The sequence below is a fragment of the Manis pentadactyla genome, chromosome 14 (genome assembly GCF_030020395.1).
Source record: "Manis pentadactyla isolate mManPen7 chromosome 14, mManPen7.hap1, whole genome shotgun sequence".
In the NCBI taxonomy this organism is placed as follows: domain Eukaryota; kingdom Metazoa; phylum Chordata; class Mammalia; order Pholidota; family Manidae; genus Manis; species Manis pentadactyla.
The window spans coordinates 30,225,932-30,244,394 of record NC_080032.1 but is presented as its reverse complement, the minus strand read 5'-3'; the positions used below and the strand labels follow the sequence as shown (position 1 = coordinate 30,244,394).

General features: G+C 44.3%; 1 long non-coding RNA gene across 6 annotated transcripts in view; it reads left to right on the top strand.

Moving 5' to 3' along the window:
- The window catches only part of LOC130680576 (uncharacterized), a 28,861-nt gene that overhangs the window by 1,897 nt on the left and 8,501 nt on the right, over positions 1-18,463 (top strand). For 2 of the 6 annotated variants that reach the window (XR_008993582.1, XR_008993580.1), the window contains exon 2: positions 1,850-1,951. This is a non-coding gene — a long non-coding RNA (uncharacterized LOC130680576). Of the gene's footprint in view, positions 1-6; positions 1,952-2,904; positions 4,252-18,463 lie in introns of those variants that run through there. The other 4 variants (XR_008993579.1, XR_008993581.1, XR_008993584.1 and 1 more) reach the window with 3 other exon arrangements.

Genomic DNA, 18,463 nt, shown 5'->3' with positions numbered 1-18,463 from the left:
GTAAGTAATATACCCACCTTCAGAGCCTCTGGCAGGTCCCACCTTCACAAGCAGGGGGTCCTGATGAGAGCCCAATGGCAATCTGGACATTGTACTTTAGGGATTTGATTCCACATGAGTCAATGTCAGCATCACAAGATGGGTCCCTGACCAGGAAAGCCCTTTGGGAGGCACTACTTAAGAAAACTCACTCTGTCTCTAACAACAGACCCTTGGAACCTTTCCATATTCTTACCAAGCACTGTCCCTCCTTTTCTCATTTCTCAGGCAATAAAAGTAAAGATGACTAACCTGCAGCCCTGTAACCTGCAGCTCTGAGTGCTCTGCGGATTCAGGTGCTCATGGAGGCCCTGTCTTACCTGCATGATCATCTCCTTGCAAATACCCCGTCTCCTTTGATCCTTTCTCCTTCCTTTGTACTCATTTGTCAAAAACCCCAGCCCTTGTTAAACAACCGCTGACACCCCGTCCCCCACCCCTGCACCTACTCAGAGCAGCTGAAGGATTTTCTTCCTTTCCCTTCCCACCCAGTCTTGCACAGCTGAAGGCTTTGCCTCATCCACCACTGAGTATTTGAGGCTCCCTCATTTCTCCACCTCCAAACCTTCCCTTCTAAGATAATGGTGCACTCTGTCTTCTGTCCTGTTTGTATTAGATGAAGTGTACTTGCTAACATCAAAACCAACCCCTCCATTTGTGTCCCAGGTGATGTCCGCTCTCCTCCATGAATTACCACTGTAATTACTCTCTTCTAATCAGCAATTTCTTCCTCCCCACTGAATCCTTTTCATCAGATACATCAGATAGAAATGCCCTTTAATATCTCAAAGAGAAGAAAAGAAAACCTCTCTTGATCTCATATCCCCTTCAGCTACTTAGAAGCCGGCTTGACATCGTTTGGATGTGTAACAGGCATCTCAAAAATCAATGCAACTGATGTGAGAACATTAACTCCATCCTCCACCACAGTCTCTTTTACCAGTCTGCCTTGTCTAAGTAGATGACACCACCATCCTAAGAGCTCAAGCCTAAAACTTAACTTTGAATCTCCCTTTCCTTTACTCCTTGAATCCCTATCCTATTTAATGAAGTCTTACTGTTTCTATATGCAAAATATATCTATATCCATCCTCCCGCACCCACATCTCCTGACTAGTCCAGCCTAGTTCAAGCCTCCAGTATCTTTCACCTGCACTATTACAGTGACTCCTCCAAATGGTCTTCTTGTATCCACTGACCACACAAAGAAGCCTGAGGATTCTTTATAAAATTCACATAGATTACATCAGTTCTCTGCACAAAATCTTCTGAAGGTTTCTCACTGTGCTTAATACTAACTCCAAACATATTACAGTGGCTTACAGGATCCGTCTGGCCTGTTTCTTGCCTACCTTCTGTTCTCACCATCTACCCTTCTGACTCCACCACACTTCCAAACACACTGGTCCTCATCCACAGTGAACGTGTACTCGATGTTCACTTCCCCTCAGATGCTCTGCCCTTTCTCCATCTTGCTGCTTGTCCCTCAATTTTAGCTCAACCTCAAGGAGGCCATCCATGACTACCCCATCTAAAGAAGCCTCCCACCATCCACTGTTAAGAGGCACTCTGTATTTTGCTCTCTTTGGTATAGTTATCTTTATCCAAAAATATCTTGTTCATTTGTTTTTGCCAGTTTACTTTCTATCTCCCCACTGCTAACATATATAAGTCATGTAAGAAACGTTTGTAAGAGATGCTGTCAGTACCTCTCCATATCCCCTTGGCACTCACATTCCCATGCTGGTTCACTGGGCGCTCCAGCTACAAGTGTCTGTAACCTTTGCTCAAGTGCCTTCTCTGGTCACAGGAGCACCCTGAGCCCACACAGGGCAGGATGGAAGTCCTGGGGAGTTGACACCTGCCCTCGCCTCTGCTTCAGAGGCCCTCAATCAACAACTGATGGGAGTTGGTAAGTATCCCTGATCCCTCACCCTCAGGGGGAAAACTTGGAAGCATGTTCTGTACTGGCTCCCAGAATTCCCCAGCAAGATTGGACCTCAGTTGCCCATAATGGTAACCTGTCAATAAAACACCCTTTATTGTCTTCCTTTCCTTTCCTGCCTCATTTTCCCATACTTCTGCCAGTACTTGCCAAGCTCGCCTCCCAGATAAATTACTTGCATTTACAACCTTCTGAGAGACCCCAACCCAAGATGCCTCCTTAACTCCCTTAAAGTGCTTAGAACAGAGTTTGGAACACAGTAGGTGCTTAATGAATATTTGTTGAGCAAATGACTAAATCTCCCTTCCTCTGTGTTCCACTCAGCCTTGGGGAGATTCCAGTCTAATTATGTAGCATAGCTGTGGATTATTCCCAGTGTTGAGGGCGTTAGCAGTCTGTGCATCCGTGAAATGGGAGATAGCCAAGGTTTTTGTCACAGGATTGTATGAACACAGTTATTTCTGGCTAGCCTTCTCCTTATTCCTTCTGTATTCCATGCTGTCTCCCCTGGAGTAGGGGAAGAGAGAGGAATTCAATTCCAGGAGAAAGAGAGCTGGCAGAATGCCTGGCAGAGGCATATTCTACCAGGGCCTTAGAAAGACATGGGTTCTAGCCCCCCTTTGCCATTAGCCAGCATTGTCCTGGCCTGCCAAGATGCTGGATGAGACTTAGTTACACTCTTAACACAATCCTTCTATGATGTAATGGGTATCCACTGGGGAAAAGAATGAATTCTCTAGTTGAAGGTGTTGGGAAACTTGGCTAAATGGAGAAAACGTTGGGTCCCTACTTCACACCATAAATGATGGTGGATTCCAGATTAAAGATCTAATTGTGAAAGGCAAAAATATAAAGGTAATCAAATTAATTTGAGTAGAATATGTTGTGGTTTCAGATGTAAAAGGAGTTTTTTATTGTAGTGAAATATACATACCATCAAATGTACTGATCTTCTGGAAAAAGATGGCAGAATAGGAAGGCAAGGCAGAAACTGCCTCCAAAAAACACATAAAGGAAGAAAATACAGCAAATACAACTAAACCTGAAAATGACCTGAAGACTGCAGAACAGACACCTACACCTGAGGAAGAAGAGAAAACCTCACAGAAAAGGGTAAAGTGGTAGAGCCATTACTGAGCAGGACCCAAGCCCTTCCCCCACCCCAGCCTACTGGTGGGAAAAAGAGTAATGGGATGGGGAGAGGGTAGGAGCCCAGGAGCCCTGCACACCTGGCCCTAGAGGTCTGCTTCCTGAGCACAAGCCCACATTATTATTGGGTTCTGGTGATTGGTGGGTGTGGATAAAATGAGAGTTCCTGTGGCCGGGATTCTCAACTGGCCCTGGTTGACTAGCTCACTGCACACCTGTGGGCAATTTGACTCTATGTAAAGAGCTCCACCCAGTGCTCTGCGCGTGACACGGTGGCAGGGCTGCAAGGCTGCAGGAGAGCAGAGCCTGGAGTGGTGGCAGTGCCAAGGACAGAGGCCCAGAGGATGGCTGTGCAGGCAGAGAGGCCCAGAGGCAGAGACTGGCTTGCTGCATACAGACTCGCTCTGATTGAATGGGATTTTAGTGACTGACCTGTCACCTGGAAATGAAGTTGGGTATAACCCTTTCACCCCAAGAATATTTTGCTGTCAATTTCTTTGGTCACATTGAATCCATAGCAAACTTGCCCGGGGCTGAAACCCATTGGCAAGACAATTGGTGAAAGTCGGCAGGGTTCATTGTTGACCAAGGAAAAAGACAGGCTGCCCTTATGGGAGGTGCTTCAGCGGGCTGCCCCTGTGAATGAGGACACAGTGGATCATCCCCCAATGGGTATGTGGTCTGAGGTGGCTTGCCTCCTAGAGGACTGGGCCCCACCCCAGGACTGGAGGCAAGTGGAGGTGACACCTGAGGCTGTAGGGGTGGCTCTTGGTATAGTAAGCAGATCCTTTGAGAAGCAGAGTGCCCGTGAGGCAGCGGGGACTGTGGGTTGGCTGCTTCTCACAGTATTAAAAAAGTCTACAGAGGAGACCCAAGAAATGGTGGCATGAGAACATGAGCTGCAAACCTCTGTGGATTCCCTGAGGAAGGAGATGGCATTGATGCCAGAGGAGGCAGTACAAGAGCGCCGGCAGCAAAGTGCCATTGGAGATGAGATGGCAGCACTGCCAGGTGTTGTGAAGGAGGAGGAAGAGGCCATCAAGGAAAAAGACGAGCTCCTGAGGGAAGCACAGGCAGAGGTGGCATGAGAACGTCAGCTGTGAAGCATTGAGGTGAAGGTAAGAGAGCTTCTGAAGACTGAGCTGGCATTGTTGTGAGGCACTGTGGCAGAGGAGGCACTTGGGGGAGTGGAGAGAAAGGTGCCATCAGCCCCAGAAATGGAGGAGCTGGGGAAGAATGAAGGGGTGGTGCCAGAGGCACTGGCGCCTCCTGTATTGAAAGCATGCCCAGTGGTTGTAAAGAAAATAAAGACCCAACAGTTGAAAGTTTCCCAAGGAGAGGAGCAGCCCCCTCCCCAGATTGTAGAGCACTCTATGCTTGGCCCCCATACTCAGGCTGAGCTGGTGGCTGTGGGACCTAGGGGTGGATGGAATTGTTCTGTCAGGATCAGAGATGGGAAAGCTGGCTTCCCTGACAGTGCAGCCCACCTTGAGGCAGCAATTACAGAATGCAAGGCGACATGTACAGTAGCTGAAGCAATGAGAACCTGGAAAGAAATAAGACCTCTTACTCACAGGAGGAATTTGAGGGGCCCTGTGTGGGTTACAAGGACCCAGATGTGGGTTGATTTGATACGGGCAGGAGTAGATGGAAGGAAATTAGATGGGAAGCCAAATAGGATCTTACTGGAGCTATGGCCACAACTGAAACCAGTGCAGCAGTTCCAGCCATTAAGACTAAAGAGGCAGAGGTCAGAGACAGAGCCATGAGTCTGGCCTGTGTGTCTGCAAGACTTTTTGCTGGAGAGGCTGGATAACAATGTTCGAGCTTCCTTGCATAGGGACCATTGCAGAGGACTAAGGGCACATAGATTGAGAGGAGAGAATCCTGGAGGGGTTGAGTGTGGATAAAATGAGAGTTCCTGTGGCCAGGATTCTCACCTGGCCCTGGTTAACTAGCTCACTGCACACCTGTGGGCAATTTGACTCTATATAAAGAGCTCTGCCCAGTGCTCTGCATGTGACATGGTGAAGGGCTGAAAGGATGCAGGAGAGCAGAACAGAGCCAGGAGTGGTGGCAGTGCCGAGGACAAAGGCCCAGAGGACAGCTGTGCGGGACGGCTGTGTGGGATGGCTGTGCAGGCAGAGAGGCCTGGCGGATGGCTGTGCAGACAGAGGGGCCCAGAGGCAGAGACCGGCTTGCTGCATACAGACTCACTCTGATTGAACGGGATTTTAGTGACTGACCTGCCACCTGGAAATAAAGTTGGGTATAACCCTTTCACCCCAAGAACATTTTGCTGTCAATTTCTTTGGTCACATTGAATACATAGCGAACTTTCCCAGGGCTGAAACCCATTGGCAAGACAGTGGGGCTGGACACCAAGTACATGCTAAACACTCTGGGAGGTTGAGAGTCCAGCCAGTGTGGAGGGCAGGCATGTGCCACCAGCCCTAAGACCCAAAGCAGAGGTGGCAGTTTGAAAGACTTGCCAGCAGTGGGAGGGGTATCAGAGGGGCAAGGGTTGGATGGAACTCTCTCCTCAGGAGAAAGGGCACGTGGAGGATACCTCCCCAGTCCTTCCTCAGCCCAACAGATCAGAAACTCTTGGGAGCCCCAGAAGCTCCATCCCCCTTGCTGGCAACACAGCCCCAAAGTGCCTCCCTGCATGCGCTGCCAGGATCCAACCCACTTGGCCCAGCAACAGCATCAGACTGCTGCCTGACAGGTAGAGGGAGACTCTCCCAGCTTGCTTGGCTCCACTTCAGGCCAACCAAGGAGATGCCTGGAGGAGCCAGCCCCAAGAGCTCCTTCCTCCCTGTGGGTGTCCAAACCCACTACTGTGCATCTGGCTGGGGCACATCTGTCTCCCCACCCCATTAACCCTGCAGCCCCACCACTGCTGCCGGCCAGGCAGAGGGTGGCCCTTCCCCCAGCGAGCTCAGCAGAGACTCCTGAGCTGATCACAAAGGCAGCAGCTGAAGCAAACTTCCCACCCAGACTGGGGCCACTACAGGCACCAGATTGAAAGGCACACACCTGCTGCACACCAACGTCTAGAGCCCCTGCAAAACAAAACTGGGCATTAGAAAGTAAAGAACCTTGAACATCTGGGCACCATAGCATACCTTCTTTATAAAGCTATTACTCTTTAGATCAGAAAGCACAGAAGAGATATCTCATACAAAGGAAGAAACAGAATCCCTGACAAAATGAGCAGGCAGAGGAGTTTGATCCAATCAAAAATACAAGACAGAATCCCAGAAAGAGGACTAAATGAAGCAGAGATCACCAATCTTCTTGACAAAGATTTCAAAAATAAAAGTCATAAACATGCTCACAGATTTGCAGGAAAGTATTCAAGATCTCAGGGAGGACTTCAGCAAAGAGCTACAAGACCTGAAAAAGAGGCACTCAGACTGAAGAATGCAGTATCTGCAACATATAATGGAGGAATTTAAGAATAGATTAGTGCCAAAAGCAACAGGATACACATTTTTCTCAAGTATACATGGAATGTTCTGCAGAACAGATGACACACTAGACCACAAAAAGAGCCTCAGTAAATCCAAAAACATAGAAATTGTATCAGGTGGCTTCTCAGACCACAATGGTAGTAAACTAGAAATAAATTACACAAAAATAACAGCCTACAAACACATGGAGGCTAAACAACATGGTTCTAAATAATAATCAATGGATCAGTGAACAAATTAAAACAGAGTTCAAGCAATATATGGAGACACATGAAAACAAAAATACAACAACCTGAAATCTATGGGACATGGCAAAGGCATTTCTAAGAGGAAACTACATAGCAGTACAGGCTTAACTCAAAAAACAAGAACAATCCCAAATAAACATTCTAAAATCACAATTAAAGAAACTAGAAAAAGAAGAACAAATGAAGCACAAAGTCAGTAGAAGGAGGGACATAATAAAGATCAGAGCAAAAATAAATAAAAGAAGAATAAAATAATAGAAAAAAATCAGTGAAACAGGGGGCTGGTTCTTTGAGAAAATTAACAAAATAGATAAACCCCTATCCAGACTTAACAAGAAAAAAAAGAGAGTCTACACACATAAATAATCCGAAATAAAAAGGGAAAAATCACTGCAGAAACCATAGAAATTCAAAGAAATTAAGAATACTATGAAAAATTAAGTGCCAACAAATTGGATAACCTAGAAGAAATGGACAACATTCTAGAAAAATGTAACCTTCCAAGACTGACCCAGGAAGAAACAAAATCTGAACAGAGCAGTTACCAGCAATGAAATCAAATTAGTAATCAAAAAACTCCCCAAAAACTAAATTCCAGAAACAGTTGGCTTCATAGCCAAATTCTACCAAACATTTAAAGAAAAACTCATACCCATCTTTCTTAAAGCATTTCAAAAAGTAGAAGAGGAGAAATACTTCCAAACTCATTCTATGAAGCCAGCATCACTCTAATAACCAAAACCAGACAAAAACTGAAAAACAAAATTTACAGACCAATATTCCTGATGAACATAAATACAAAATTCTCAACAAAATATTACCAAACCAACTTCAAAAATACATCAAAAAGATCATCCAAGTGTGACCAAGTGGGATCTATTCCAGGGATGCAAGGATGGTACAATATTCATAAATCCATCAGTATCATATACCACATTAACAAAAAGAATGATAAAAACCATATGATCATCTCAATAGATGCTGAAAAACAATTTGACAAAATTCAACATCCATTCATGATAGAAACTCTCAACAAAAAGGGTGTAGAGAGTACATACCTGAACATAATAAAGGCCATATACGACAAACCCATAGGTAATATCATACCTAATAACAAAAAGCTGAAAGCTTGGGGGGAGCCAAGATGGTGGCGTGAGTAGGGCAGCAGAAATCTCCCAAAACCATATATATTTTTGAAAATACAACTATACCTAAAAGAGAGACCAGTGGATACAGTATGTCTAACAGCCAGGCTACATCTACATCTGCGAGAACATAGCATCTCATGAAGGGGGTAAGATACAAGCCACGGCCTGGCGGGACCCAAGCGCTCCCCCTACCCCAGCTCCCTGGCGGGAGGAAAGGAGTCAGAGTGGGGAGGGAGTGAAAGCCCAGGACTGCTAAACAACCAGCTCTAGTAATCTGCACCAAGAGCTCAGACACACAGTGCACAGTGGGCTGCATATTAGAGAAATAGAAAAGCAAAATCTGCCAGCAGATCCCCACAACCACCTCCCCTGGGACAAAAGAAAAGGGAGTGCTTTTTGAAAGTCTTAAAGGGACAAGGACCTCACAGTTGGACAATATCATCCCATTACACTCAGCCCAGCTGCTGGGAATCCCAGGGAAATCCAGGAGCCTAACCCCCAGCAGCGCAGCTGTGAAGGCTCTCATGGTGACAAGCAGCCTGCCAATTGTTCCCCTCACCGGCACTGCCCCCAACACAGTGGCCCAGTAGCCTGAGAGTGGTGGCGGCAGAGTGGCCTGGGAGCAGGCATGTGAGCCAGCGGTGGCAGAGGCCGAGTGGCCTGGGAGCAGGCGCGCAAGCCGGTGGTGGCCGAGCAGCCCAGGAGAGGGCGTGTGAGCCGGCAGCAGTGGCAGCCGAGCGGCCCGGAAGAGGGCGCGCGAACCGGTGGCGGTGGACTGAGCGACCTGGGAGTGGCTGCGCCCCCAGCAGCCTCCCAGAATCTCCTCCCAGCGCGCAGCCGCTCGGGTCAGACCCAAAGGCCACTGCCAGTGCGCAGCTGCCCAGCACAGGCAGAAGAAACCGGGACAAGGCGCAGAGGGGCGCTGCTCTTACAGGAGAGCACACCCAGTGCACCTGCCACTCCCCACAGGACTCTGGGTTACCCTGATGGCGACCCCGCCCACAGCAGCTTAGGGGATTAACCCTGAGGCTGCTCCAGGAGTGCAGGAACTGACACAGGCAGCAGAGAAGGGCAGGGTGACCAGCAAACAGGAAAGGACTTTTGTTCTCCCAGCTGACACACACACTACCTGCCTACAGCTACCTCTATCACCATGAAAAGGCAGAAGAATCTGGTCCAGTCCAGGATTACCCAGACAACCCCCGAGAGACGGCCTGGGGAGATAGATTTAACCAATCTTCCTGAAAAAGAATTCAAAATAAAGGTCATTACTATGCTGATGGACCTACAGAGAAATATGCAAGAGCTAAAGGAGCAAATAGGGAGGGAGAATACAGAAATAAAACAATCTCTGGAAGGACTTAAGAGCAGACTGGATGAGGTGCAAGAGGCCATGACTGGAATAGAAAATCAGAGAACAAGAACACAAAGAAGCTGAGTCAGAAAGAGATAAAAGGATCTCCAGGAATGAAAGAATATTAAGAGAACTGTGTGACCAATCAAAACAGAACAATATTCGTATTATAGGAGTACCAGAAGAAGAAGAAGAGAGAAAAAGGGATAGAAAGTGTCTTTGAAGAAATAATTGCTGAAAACTTCCCCAAACTGGGGGAGGAAATAGTCTCTCAGACCATGGAGGTCCACAGAAATCCCAACACAAGGGACCCAAGGAGGACAACACCAAGACATATAATAATTAAAATGGCAAAGACAAGGGCAGTGTATTAAAGGGAGCCAGAGAGAGAAAAAAGGTCACCTACAAAGGAAAACCCATCAGGCTATCATCAGACTTCTCAACAGAAACCTTACAGGCCAGAAGAGAATGGCATGATGTATTTAATGCAATGACTAACTAAAGACAAAAGATAAAACAACTACTCACAAAAGCAGTCAAAGGAAACACAAAAGAGTACAGAATAAAACACCTAACATATAAAGAATGGAGGCGGAGGAATAAGAAGGGAGAGAAATAAAGAATCATCAGACTGTGTTTATAATAGCTTAATAAGAGAGTTAAGTTAGATGGCTACATAGTAAAGAAGCTACCCTTGAACCTTTGGTAACCATGAATCTAAAGCCTGCAATGGCAATAAGTACCTATCTTTCAATAATCACCCTAAATGAAATGGACTGAATGCACCAATCAAAAGACACAGAGTAACAGAATGAATAAAAAAGCAAGACCCATCTATATGCTGCTTACAAGAGACTCACCTGAAACCCAAAGACATACACAGACTAAAAGTCAAGGGATGGAAAAAGATATTTTACACAAACAATAGGGAGAAAAAAGCAGGTGTTGCAGTACTAGTATCAGACAAAATAGACTTCAAAGCAAAGAAAGTAACAAGAGACAAAGAAGGACATTACATAATGATAAAGGGGTCAGTCCAACAAGAGGATATAACTATTATAAATATATATGCACCCAACACAGGAGCACCAGCATATGTGAAACAAATATAAACAGAATTAAAGGAGGAAATAGAATGCAGTGCATTCATTTTAGGAGACTTCAACACACCACTCACTCCAAAGGACAGATCCACCAGACACAAAGTAAGTAAGGACACAGAGGCACTGAACAACACACTAGAACAGATGGACCTAACAGACATCTACAGAACTCTACACCCAAAAGCAGCAGGATACACATTCTTCTCAAGTGCACATGGAACATCTTCCAGAATAGACCACATACTAGGCCATAAAAAGAGCCTCAGTAAATTCAAAAAGATTCAAATTGTACCAACCAACTTCTCAGATCACAAAGGTATAAAACTAGAAATAAATTGTACAAATACAAAGAAAACAAAAAGGCTCAAAACACATGGAAGCTTAACAACATGCTCCTAAATAATGGATCAACGACCAAATTAAAACATATCAATCAATATATGGAGACAAATAAAAACAACAGCTCAATGCCCCAACTTCTGTGGGACACAGCGAAGGCAGTTCTAAGAGGAAAATATATAGCAATTCAGGCCTATTTAAAGAAGGAAGAACAATCCCAAATGAACAGTCTAAATTCACAATTATTGAAACTAGAAAAAGAACAAATGAGGCCCAAAGGCAGCAGAAGGAGGGACATAATCAAGATCAGAGAAGAAATAAATAAAATTGAGAATAAAAGAATAGAAGGAATTAATGAAACCAAGAGCTGGTTCTTTGATAAAATAAACAAAATAGATAAACCCCTAGCCAGACTTCTCAATAAAAAAAGAGAATCTACACACATGAGCAGAATCAGAAATGGGAAAGGAAAAATCACTACGGACACCAATGAAATACAAAGAATTATTAGAGAATACTATGAAAATCTATTTGCTAACAAGCTGGAAAACCTAGAAGAAATGGACAACTTCCTAGAAAAATACAACCTTCCAAGACTGACCAAGGAAGAAACAGAAAATCTAAACAGACCAATTACCAGCAAAGAAATTGAATCAGTAATCAGAAAATTAACCAAGAACAAAACTCCTGGTCCAGATGGATTCACCGCTGAATTTTATCAGACATATAGAGAAGACATAATACCCATTCTCCTTAAAGTTTTCCAAAAAAATAGAAGAGGAGGGAATACTTCCAAACTCATTCTATGAAGCCAGCATCACTCTAATGCCAAAACCAGGCAAAGACCCCACCAAAAAAGAAAATTACAGACCAATATCCCTGATGAACATTGATGCAAAAATACTCAACAAAATATTAGCAAACTGAATTCAAAAATACATCAGGAGGATTATACACCATGATCAATGGGACTCATCTCGGATGCAAGGATGGTACAACATTCGAAAATCCATCAACATCATCCACCACATCAACAAAAAGAAGGACAGAAACCACATGATCATTTCCATAGACTCTAAAAAGCATTCGACAAAATTCAACATCCATTCATGATAAAAACTCTCAACAAAATGGGTATACAGGGTAAGTACCTCAACATAATAAAGTCCATATATAACAAACTCACAGCCAACATTATACTTGACAGTGAAAAGCTGAAAGCTTTTCTTCTAAGATTGGTAACAAGACAAAGATGCCCACTCTCCCTGTCTTTTTTTTTCCTTTACAGTTTTTTTATTAAAGTATTATTGGTGTACACTCTTATGAAAGTTTCACATGAGAAACAATGTGGTTACTACATTCACCCATATTATGGAGTCCTCCTCCCAATACCCCATAGCAGTCGCTGTCCATCAGTGTAGTAAGATGCCAGAGAGTCACTACTTGTCCTCTCTGTGTGACACTGTCTTCCCCATGATCCCCCCCTACATGATGTGTACTAATCCTAGTATCCCTCAATCCCCTTCTTCCTACCCACCTGCCTTCCCCTCCCCCTCCCCTTTGGTAGCTGCTAGTCCCTTCCTGGAGTTTGTGAGTCTGCTGCTGTTTTGTTCCTTCAGTTTCACTTCGTTGTTAAACTCCACAAATGAGGGAAATCATTTGGTGCTTGTGTTTCTCTGCCTGGCTTATTTCATTGAGCATAATACCCTCTAGCTCCATCTATGCTGTTGCAAAAGGTAAGATTTCTTTCTTATGGCAAGTAGTATTCCATTGTGTATACATACCACATTTTCTTTATCCATTCATCTACTGATGGACACTTAGGTTGCTTCCAATCTTGGCTATTGTAAATACTGCTGCACTAAACACAGTGGTGCATATGTCTTTTTGAGTCTGAGAACTTGCATTCTTTGGGTAAATTCCTAGAAGTGGAACTCCCAGGTCAAATGATATTTCTATTTTTAGTTTTTTGAGGAACCTCCATATTGCTTTCCACAGTGGTTGTACTAGTTTACATTTCCACCAGCAGTGTAGGAGGGTTCCCCTTTCTCTGCATCCTCACCAGCATTTGTTGTTCTTAGTCTTTTTGATGCTGACCATCCTAACTGGTGTGAGGTGATATCTCTCATTGTGGCTTTAATTTGCAATTCCCTGATAATTAGTGATGTGGAGCATCTTTTCGTGTGCCTGTTGGCCATCTGAATTTCTTCTTTGGAGAATTGTCTGTTCATATTCCCTGCCCATTTCTTAATCGGGTTATTTGCTTTTTGGGTGTTGAGGCATGTCAGTTCTTTATATATTTTGGGTGTTAACCCCTTATCAGATATGTCATTTACAAATATATTCTTCCATACTGTAGGATGCTTTTGTTCTGCTGATGGTGTCCTTTGCTGTACAGACGCTTTTTAGCTGGAAGTAGCTCCACTTGTTCATTTTTGCTTTTGTTCCCCTTGCCTGAGGAGATGCATTCAGGAAAAAGTTGCTCATGTTTATATTCAGGAGATTTTTGCCTAGGTTGTCTTCTAAGAGTTTTATGGTTTCATGACTTACATTCAGGTCTTTGATCCATTTCAAGTTTATTTCTTTCTATGGGGTTAGACAATAATCCAGTTTCATTCTCATGCATGTAGCTGTCCAGTTTTGCCAACATCAGTTGTTGAAGAGGCTGTCATTCCCCATTGTATGTCCATGGCTCCTTTATCACATATTAGCTGAGTATATATGCTTGGGTTTATATCTTGGCTCTCCAGTCTAGCCTATTGATCTGATAGGGCTACTGTAGCATGTTTATCCTGCACTTGGCACAAATTCTGAAGCCCTTATACCGGTTGGTATGAAAGGGAATCAGGTGAGACTTGGATGAGACATGTGCAGCTGCTTTTACTGCTGATAAGTGGGCAGTCAAGGCCATACAGGCCTTGAGTGTATGGACTCATCAAGGCCCTCTGTGAACTAGATGTTCATGTAATCAAAGATGGTTATGGATGGGGTCTTTGGTAATGGCCTAAACGGACATGGCAAACTATTGGATTCTGGTCATAACTATGGAAAGGAGCAGAGGTCCGGTACACCTTGATAGAGAAGCAACTGGCTGCTGTGTAACATGCCTTGCTGGCTATGGAGCCCATCTCTGAAACAGCTCCGACCAAGGTAAAAACCACCTATCCCTTCATGGGGTGGTTGCAAGACTGGACCCAAAGGCAATGGAGTGGTGTGGCAGACACCTGCATTGGCCAAATGGCATGCATATTTACAGAAGCATAGTGCCCTCTCTACTAGCCCCTTAAGTGGAAAACTCCAATGCTTATTGGGGCCAGTGATCTATATTAGTGGAAAGCAGGAAGAACTTGCTTTTGAGCTATTGGTAGGTGAGAGGCCTTAGAAGGAGGGAAAAGCCCCTATACTTGAAGATGCTTGGTATACAGATGGCTCCAATAGTGGGTAGCCCCCAAAGTGGAGGACTGTGTGGCTTTCCATCCTAAGACTGAGATAATGTGGATGGAAATGGAGAGGGGAAGAGCAGCCAATGGGCTGAGTTGCAGGCAGTATGGCTCATGATCTCATGATCACTCAGGAGCCTTTCCACATGGTTATCTGCACTGACAGCTGGGCCGTCTATAGGGGCTTGACCCTGTGGCTACCAACATGGTATAATGCCAACTGGATGGTTAGTCACCGGCATCTTTGGGGGCAAGAGTTGTGGCAAGACCTATGTGCCTCTGGTCAGGCTAAGACTGTTACTGTATATCATGTGACTGGCCATGTGCCTTTGGCATCCCCAGCGAATGATGAAGCACACATTGGCCCAGGTGCTCTGGCTAAAAGGAAAGCCTGCCTCTGATGTGGCCCAATGGCTATACCAGCATTTGTTGCATTCAGGGCAAAGGACAATGTGGGCTGTAGCCCATCGATGGGGCTTGCCATTGACCTTTGAAGAAGTCAGCAGAGGCCAGAAGGAGTGCCTTGTGTGCTCTAAGAGGGACTTACACCGAGTCCTGAAGCAACATGGGACAACACTAAGAGGGCCAATACCCCTTGTCAGGTGGCAGATAGACTATATTGAGCCTCTGCCCATATCAGGAGGATATCAGTATGCCGTGACTTGTGTGGACATGGCTACTGGAGCATTGGTGGCTTTTCCTGCATGTTGTGCAAATCAGCAAACCACCAAGAGGGGCCTAGAGCATCTCTTTGCAGCCTATGGCCAGCCACAGGTGATTGAGAATGACAGAGGCTTTACTAGATATGCATTACCAGGATGGGTGCAGCAATTAGGGATAAAGTGGAAGTTTTATGACCCTTCTGGGGCAGGCATGATGGAGAGGTACAATGGTTTGTTGAAATCTGGCCTGAAGTCAGATACCAGTAGTCTACAGGGCTGGTCATTTCGCTTATGGACAGTGCTACAGTATTTGAATGAGAAGCCCCATGAATGAGCTTTCCACCCTGTGGATATGCTAGCACACTTTGCTGCCTTTCCTGTATAACTGTATGTGCAAGCCAAAGGAGAGTTCTTGAAGCCAGGGTATGGCCAGCAGAGCAACATCCTGCTGCCAGCTCCTACTGCATTAAACCCTGGAGATACTGTTGAATGGATGTGGCATTGAACATTTTGACACATGAATCAGTGATGGCTGGCCCTTCTGGCACCTTGGGGAAAAGCCCTGGAGTGACCTCCTGTGTATTCCTGGAGTAACAGTAGAGTGGACCCCAAAGATCATAGTAGCATACCCAAAATGTTCAGGAAGTAAGAGCATCTTATGGGGAAGTTTTGTTTTATCTTTATGGCCAGTGCATGTACCTCCCGTAGCCCTATATATTGACCCATCTGTAACTCCCACAGGGAGGTGGGTACAAGTCTGGTATACTAGGCCAGAACAAGATCCTTTCCTGCCACTGTCCTATCACAGGACCACTCTCTTGCATGGATCCTACCTGATGGACAAGATTTGTCTATGATGGTGTCATTAAGATATGTATTTTCTTTTACATTTTCTTCTATAGTCCCTGTGGCCTGGACCCGCTCCCTGGCTGCAGTTGCCACTACCATTCACATAGTAACTACAGACCACAGCCTGTTTATGAGTTATAAGCTTGATGATGGAGAAGATTGGAGGGGAGATGAGGTATAGCACACAGGTACCTGTGCAGGGACCATGAGCACTTTGTTACCAATCTAAGATATGCCCCACAGTAGGCAGTCAGGCAAAGAGCTTGATCAAGCCTGGAGAGTCAAAATCTGGCTGAGGTTTATACACTGGGTATGAGCACTGGCCCATCTCTGCATTGCTTGGTTATGTGGTCCACATGTCTCCAAGAGCAGATGTGACCATGGGACTTGGATATCAGATGTTTGTATTCTCTTTCATTTACTTTACTGAATATACTTTTTAAATTGAACTATAACATACATTTAGAAAACTGCAGATATCATAAGTGAATAGCTTGCCACATACTGAATTGTATACCCCCCAAAAAGTCCTGTGTTGAAGCAATAAGGCCCAGTGTGACTGTATTTGAACATTAGGCCTATGGGGAGATGATAATGGTTAAATTAGGTCATAAGGGTGTGTCTTTAACCCTATAGGGCTGGTACCCTTACAAGAAGAGGAAGAGAGACCCAAGTGTGCTCTCGCATGCTTTCTCTCTCTCTCTTTGCCATGTGAAGACACAGGGAGAAGGCAGCCATCTGCAAGTCATAAAAAGGGCCCTCAAATTGACTGGCACCTTATCTTGGACTTCTGGCCTCCAGGATTGTGAGAAAATTAATTTCAACATTTAAGCCACCCAGCCTCTGTTATTTTGTCATGGGAGCTTAAGCTAACTAACACAAGTGCAATGCATTTCCACAAAGTGAATACACTCATGTAATCACCATTGGGGACAAGATAGAAATTTACCAGCATCCCAACAACCTCATCATTTCCCCTCCCAAGGCCCCTTTTTCCCAAAGTTAGCCAATATACTAACTTCTAACACCATGGATCAATTTTGCCTATATTTGGACTTTAAATAAACACAATGATACAGGGAAAAAATCCATTTCTAAATAATTCCTAGTCTATAGACCAGAAAAAAAGGAAAGTACAAATTATTATATTAGAAATAAAAGCATGGTATATAAAAGCCTGTAGGTCACAGTAATCAAAACAATTTGGTACTGGCATAAGAACAGACCCATAGGTCAATGCAACAGAATAGAGAGCCCAGATATAAACCCATACATTTGGCCAATCAATATATGGTTAAGGAGCCATGGATACCCTGGGGAAAAGGCAACCTCTTCAACAACTGGTGTTGGCAAAACTGGACAGCTACATGTAAGAGAATGAAACTGGATTATTGTCTAACTCCATACACAAAAGTAAACTCAAAATGGATCAAAGACCTGAAGTTACAAAGCCATAAAACTCTTAGAAGAAAACATTGCCAAAATCTCTTGAATATAAACATGATCAACTTTTTCCTGGGTACATCTCCTAGGGCAAGGGAAACAAACTAAAAAATGAACAAATGAGACATCAAACTAAAAAGCTTCTGTACAGCAAAGTACACCATCAGCAGAATGAAAAGGCATCCTACATCATGGGAGAATATATTTGTAAATGACATATCTGATAAGGGGTTAACATCCAAAATATATAAAGAACTCACATGCCTCAACACCCAAAAAAAAAAAAAAAACAATTAAAAAAATGGGTGGAGGATCTGAACAGACACTTCTACAAAGAAGAAATTCGAATGGCCAACAGGCACATGAAAAGATGCTCCATATCGCTAATCATCAGGGAAATGCAAATTAAAACCACAATGAGATATCACTTCACACCAGTTAGGATGGCCAACATCCAAAAGACAAGAAACAACAAATTCTGGTGAGGATTTGGAGAAAGGGGAACCCTCCTACACTGTTGGTGGGAATGTAAATTAGTTTGACCATTGTGGAAAGCAATATGGAGGTTCCTCAAAAAACTAAAAATAGAAATACCATTTGACTCAGGATTTCCACTTCTAGGAATTTACCCAAAGAAAAAAAGATCCCTGATTCAAAAAAAACATATGCACCACTATGTTTATCACAGCACTATTTATAATAGCCAGGATATGGAAGCAACCTAAGTGTCCATCAGCAGATGAATGGGTAAAGATGTGGTACATATACACAACGGAATATTATTCAGCCATAAGAAGAAAACAAATCCCACCATTTGCAACAACATGGATGGAGCTAGAGGGTATTATACTCAGTGAAATAAGCCAGGTAGAGAAAGACAAGTACCAAATGATTTCACTCATTTGTGGAATATAACAACAAAGCAAAACGGAACAAAACAGCAGCAGACTCACAGACTCCAAAAAGGGACTAGTGGCTACCAAAGAGGAGGGGTTGGGGAGTGGGGGGGGGGAGGAAGAAGGGGATAAAGGGGCATTATAATTAGCAATCACAATATAGGTAGGTCACAGGGAAGGCAGTACAGCACAGAAAAGACGAATAATGACTCTATAGCCTATTACTACACTGATAGACAGTGACTGCAATGGAGGCGGGGGTGAGGACCTGATAATATGGGTGAATGTTGAAACTACAATGTTGTTCATGTGAAACCAGAAAATTGTATATCAATGGTACTCAAAAAGTAACAATCCTTGATGGTTTCACAA